Here is a 6,491-nt window from a genome sequence, read left to right as displayed (position 1 = left end):
TCTCCACCCGGCACAGCCAGAAGAGGACTGGCCACCCCTCATAGCCTGGTTCCTCTCTAGGTTTCTTCCTAGGTTTTGGCCTTTCTAGGGAGTTTAGCCACCGTGCTTCTACACCTGCATTGCTTGCTGTTTGGGGTTTTAGGCGGGGTTTCCGTACAGCACTTCAAGATATTAGCTGATGTACGAAGGGCTATATAAATAAATTTGATTTGATTTGATTTGGAAGGTGAACCGCTCTGGAGCAGGTTTTCATCAAGGATCTCGCTGTACTTTGCTCCGTTCATCTTTCCCTAGATCCTGACTAGTCTCCCAGTCCCTGCCACGGAAAAACATCCCCACAGCATGATGCTACCACCCCCATGCTTTACCGTAGGGATGGTGCCAGGTTTCCTCCAGGCGTGATGCTTGGCATTCAGGCAAAAGAGTTCAATCTTGGTTTCATCAGACCAGAGAATCTTGTTTCTCATGATCTGATAGTCCTTTGGGAGCCTTTTGGCAAACTCCAAGTGGGCTGTTATGTACCATTTACTGAGGAGTGGCTTCCTACCATAAAGGCCTGATTGGTGGAGTGCTGCAGAGATGGTTGTCCTTCTGGAAGGTTTTCCCATCTCCACAGAGGAACAATGGAGCTCTGTCAGAGTGACCATCGGGTTCTTGGTCACCTCCCTGATCAACTTTAGAATAAGGCTCTTATTGGCAGACTCAATAGCCTTGGTTTCTCAAATGATTGCCTCGCTTGGTTCACCAACTACTTCTCCAATAGAGAAATCGGAGAGCCTGTTGTCTGGACCTCTGGCAGTCTCTATGGGGGTGTGTGTGTGTGTGTTTATGTCTGTACTCATGTCTGTAGTCATGCATGTGTGATTGTGTGTTTCAGAGACACTATCTGTCCTGTGCGGTACGCCCTTTGTCAGTGTGTGAAAGGGGAGGGTCTTGTAACGGTGGACAGCCAGGGAGTTCTGAGGGCGGGGCCTGACACGGGATCCGCCCTGCTGGAGGTCATCGCCATGGAGACCTGTGGGGTCAACCAGACCCTGCTCATCAGCGTCCGGGTAAGTTGGTCACTTGTGTCATTCGATGGGATCCATTCCAAAGTAGACCTGGTGAGAAACTCAGCATCCACAGTTGACCCTAACTGGCACTGGGTCATCACTATCTGACCATGTGGGGAGTACAAAGTGTATTTGTGTGTTGTGTCTGCCAGGTGTCTCCAGTGTGGTTTGTCAGGCTGTTCAGTGTGTCCAGCCTGTACAGTGTTGGAGGGGGAGGCCTGCCTGCCTTTCCCCTGGGCTGGACCATCAGAGTCAGGGCTCTCTGCTACGACAACCTGGGACAACAGTTCAACGCCCATAACACCCTCACACACATTACCACAACAGGTAACACACACACTCTCACATTACCACCAACAGGTAAACACACACTCTCACATTACACCAACAGGTAACACACACTCTCACATTACCACCAACAGGTAACACCTCACACACATTACCACACAGGTAACACACACACTCTGACATTACCACCACAGGTAACACCCTCACACACATTACCACCAACAGGTAACACACACATCTCACATTACCACCAACAGGTAACACCCTCACACACATTACCACCAACAGGTAACACACACACTCTCACATTACCACCAACAGGTAACACACACACTCTCACATTACCACCAACAGGTAACCCACACTCTCACATTACCACCAACAGGTAACAACACACACTCTCACATTGCCACCAACAGGTACACACACACTCTCACATTGCCACCAACAGGTAACACACACATCTCACATTACACACCAACAGGTAAACACACTCTCACATACCACATAACACTACTCACATTACCACAACAGGTAACACACACTCTCACATTACCACCAACAGGTAAACACACACTCTCACATTACCACCAACAGGTAACACACACTCTCACATTACCACCAACAGGTAACACACTCTCACATTACCACCAACAGGTAACACACACACACTCTCACATTACCACCAACTGGTAACACACACACTCTCACATTACCACAAACAGGCAACACACACAGTATATAGTCAAATCTCTCTCTTTTTCTCTGTCTGGTTTATTTTTCTTCAAGCTGGGATTCCTCATGGTCAAACTGCCACGTCCGTTTGGGAAACAAAGAAGTTACTGCCAACAACCAACACTGTTTTCTCCTCTCAGACATCACTGCCCGCGTGATAGAACAGCACAATTATTACAGATCATTTTTTACCATGCGGATGGAGTCTGCTCCCTCTGTTTCTCCCTCCGTTTCTTTCAGTTTCAACAGCAAGACAAAAACCATAACAAAGGTGCTCAGGGCGAAGAGTAGCGTTGTTTCCCCTAATGTGGATTCCATCTTTAAACACTCTTTCTTCTCTCTCTCTCTCTCTCTCGCTCTCGCTCTCGCTCTCGCTCTCGCTCTCGCTCTCTCTCTCTTCTCTTCTCTCTCTCTCTCTCGTGCTCTCTCTTCTCTCTCTCAGGGATGACTTGGTGCAGGTGACTCCAGACCTAGACAGTCATTCCTTTGTGGTCCAGACAGTGTCTGGGGGTTTGACAGTCCTAGGGGTGCAGGCAGACCCACCAACCCCTCCTGAGTGACTACACCCCCCTCCCTGTCCTCCCCGCCATCTCTGCCCCCCACACACACTCAGGCCGGAGACATACACTCTGCTTCAACACCCCCCTGACAGGACCGCACGGTGAGACACACACACACACTGTGGCCAGTACTGTAGATTGGGGAAGTCAGTTGTACAACTGAATGCATTCACCTGAAATGCGTCTTCCGTATTTAACCTCTCTGAATCAGAGAGGTGCGGGGGGGCTGCCATAATCGACGTCCACGTCATCGGGGGCCAGGGAGCACTTGTTGTTGGAGGTTACTAGCTCTTAACCGCTAGGTTACCTCCCACCTAGACACACCCACACTCTCTCAAAGAATCATAACTGAGAAGGAGGAGATAAGTGATGCTTTTAACCATCATTTTAAACAGTGGTTTAATTGACCCTGGTCAGTCAATCGACTGCTCTTCACTCTGCCAGCCTCTAGCTGACTTCAGCAATTTACTATCTGTGATGTGCTAGATGTCTTGCTTAAGATTTATGTAAAAAGAAACATCAAAAACTGGGGCTGATATGTTTGTTGCTGCAGCTCTCTGCCCCCTGATTGCTGAATCATTAACCCATATTTTAACCTGAAGATTATATCTGGTATTCCCAAGGTTTGGAAGGTGGCTCATGTGCTCCGCCTTCACAAAGTGGTGACCTAAATAATGATTGATCTATTTCTTAACTTTCTTGCCTAGCTAAAATATTAGAATCCTTGATTAATTCTCAGCTAAGATCGTTCTTATCTTTGAAATGTTGTCTAAAAGTACATCAGTCGGGTTTTAGACCAGGTCATAGCATCTCTGCTCCATCCCTAGTTATAAATGTGGTTAATTGTCTGGATAAAAGGCAACATTGTGCTGCCCTCTTCATTGACCTGTCAAAGGCCTTCGATACTGTTGTCCACTCACTGCTAATTCAGAAGCTGGCCTCAATTGCCCTGGACCAGGCTGCATGTAACTGGTGTGAAAATTACTTGACAGATGTGTGTCTACTGATGGTGTTAAATCAGGTTTCCTGGATACTACGAAAGGTGTCCCGCAAGGGTTAATTTTGGGTCCTGTACTTTTGACTGTTTACATTAACAATATCAACTTGTCTGTAAAAATGTTTAACCTGCAATTGTATGCCGATAATACTGTTGTGTATGCTAACTACAGTTTGCCTTCATTGTATTACAGAAAAACTTTATTGACCTGAAATTAGTATTGAATGCAAGTGAAACTAAGTACATGTTGTTCTCTAGAGCGCATAAATATAACTTTGATTTAAGCATATGTACTTTGGATGGTGTCCATATTGATCGTGTCCCTGCTTACAAGCATCTGGATAGATGAAAAGCTGTCTTTTAAAAAGCATATTGACGAGTTAGTTAAGATGTTGTGAATAAAAATGGGCTTCTATAGAAATAGGTCCTGCCTCTCGATAAATAGTAGAAAGCAGATTAGTCAGTCAACGTTCCTATCAGTCCTAGACTATGGCGACATCATCTATATGAATGCAGCTGCTACTTCATTAACGCAGCTAGATGCAGTTTATCACAGCGCACTGTGCTTTATTACGGGTGACAGTTTTAGCACTCTTCACTGCATTTTCTACCAGTATGTTGGTTGGCCCTCTTTGATGTCACTCACGTAGGTTGATACATTGCTATGTTTTCATTTATAAAGCCCTTTTACAAAAAGTCCCACTGTACCGAACATCTTTACTGAACTTATGACATAGGAGTTACCACACCTGGTCTCAGGGAAATTAGTCCTTTTGTCTCTAATGAGTTAGGTAAATCAGCCTTTAGTTTTTTTGCACCTTATTTGTGGAACAATCTTCAAAATGTTCAGAAATGTGATGTTTTGGTGCCTCTAGGCCAGTTCAGAATGCTGATTGAGGACCTTTTTACTGATGGAATGTCTTTGTTTTTCATGACCGTGATTTTATTTCTGCTTCCATTTTGTATTTTTGAAGTGTGTATTTTCTGTCATTTCTGTAATTCAGGGCTCATCTGTAAGAGACCTTGGTCTCAGTATGACTCCCTGATAAAATGAAGGTTCAAAATAAAAGAAAACACACACATACTTAATTCCTCTCTCTCTCCCTCTCTGTCTCAGGCCAGCCAGGTCAGTGGAATGTGTCGTCTAGTCGTGTTCTGCAGATCGACCCAAAGACGGGAGCTGCTCTGGCAAAGCATTCTGGGACGGTAGTGGTCTACTACAGACTGGAAGATGGACAGCAGGCCCTCAGAGAGGTATAGTACAGCAGAGGGTTATCATGGAAATGAGGGGGTTGCCATGGAAATGAAGGGGCCACCATGGTAGTGTTTTGCCAACAGGTGAAGGTGGACTCTCCAGCCATCCCAGAACTCTCTCCTCAGGATGATCGTTTCCTCACCAACTGGCCTGACGCAGCTGACTACACGGTTCCTGTGGAGCTATACACCTCCCCCGTCAACACAGGTGAGTAGTAAATTGATACCTCTCTGCTCTCGCTCTCCTTACCTTGCTCCTCTTCTCCCACCTCCTCATCTCTTCCTCCAGCCCAGTGTTCCTTGTCCCAGAGGGAGGCCATAGAGAAGAAGCTCCAGCCAGAGGCAGAGTTACTGTGTTCCCTGCACTTCAGCGCCCCCTACCTCCAGCTCAACACGCTGCAGGCTGTGATGGTCACCACGCCTCACTATGACCTCGACACKGGTACGACAGGGACACAGGACCTCTCTTCCCAATCCCATTGATAAAAATACCATGTCTCTAAAATAATACAGTAAATAATTATTTGACCAATTTTTGATTCTCTCCCTCAGGTGAATACAGCTGCAGAGTCTCTGTCCGTCCCCAGTCAGACTCCGTCCTCCACCTCCTCTCCTCCCTCTCTGTCTCCGTCTCTCTCTCAGCCTCTCTGCGGGGCCAGTCCCCCGTCCCTGTCCTCCCTCTCWCTGCTCTGTCGCTACCTCTCTCCGGACGTTTGGTACAGTTGCCGTACCTGCCTGCGTTCCACTGCCCGGTGTCTTTCCTGGTGCTCTCTGCTCTGCAGCCCATGGCAGAGTTCTCTGTGCTGGGCACCAAGGAGGTGCTCTCTGCCCTACGGGTGGGTCACATTAGGACTAACATTAAGCATTTACAGCCCCACAATACACAATGCATACAGCTTTAAGACCTTGGCATAGACAGTATGGAGTGAATGCAATCCATATCTCTTRTCTCTYTGTTGCGTTCAGTTCCACTCTGACAGTACTGACGTGCTGCTATCTGAGCCCAGTCAATCAGACGGACATCTGGTGTTGTCTGTCTACATTTCCACTTCCTGGGTCAAAAGTCAGGCCCTGCCCCCTCCTGCCAACATCACCCTCTCCAGCCACCTGACCCCACAGACTCATGTCCTTACAGTTTACATCACGGTGGACAGCGAGGTGAAGATAGGTGAGGAGCAGACTCACACAGAGCCAAAACACAGCTAAACACGACAATGAAAACGTTCCTATACAACAGTGTTTCCCAAACTCGGTCCTGGGGCCCCTCTGGGTGCACGTTTTGGTTTTTGTCCTTCAAATCAAATGTTATTTGTCACATACACATAGTTAGCAGATGTTAATGTGAGTGTAGTGAAATGCTTGTGCTTCTAGTTCCGACAATGCAGTAATAACCAACGAGTAATCTAACAATTCCACAACTACTACCTTATACACACAAGTGTAAAGGGATAAAGAATATGTACATAAAGATATATGAATGAGTGATGGTACAGAACGGCATAGGCAAGATGCAGTAGATGGTATCGAGTACAGTATATACATATGAGATGAGTAATGTAGGGTATGTAAACATAAAAGTGGCATAGTTTAAAGTGGCTAGTGATA

General features: G+C 46.6%; 1 pseudogene; it reads left to right on the top strand.

Moving 5' to 3' along the window:
- The window catches only part of LOC112074321 (nuclear pore membrane glycoprotein 210-like), a 53,554-nt pseudogene extending 47,500 nt beyond the window's left edge, over positions 1-6,054 (top strand).
- The last annotated feature ends 437 nt before the right edge of the window (positions 6,055-6,491 follow it).

Source organism: Salvelinus sp. IW2-2015, unplaced genomic scaffold (genome assembly GCF_002910315.2).
Source record: "Salvelinus sp. IW2-2015 unplaced genomic scaffold, ASM291031v2 Un_scaffold2579, whole genome shotgun sequence".
Classification (NCBI taxonomy): Eukaryota; Metazoa; Chordata; class Actinopteri; order Salmoniformes; family Salmonidae; genus Salvelinus; species Salvelinus sp. IW2-2015.
Note: the sequence above shows the minus strand (reverse complement) of the source record. Positions and strands in the feature narration are given on the sequence as shown.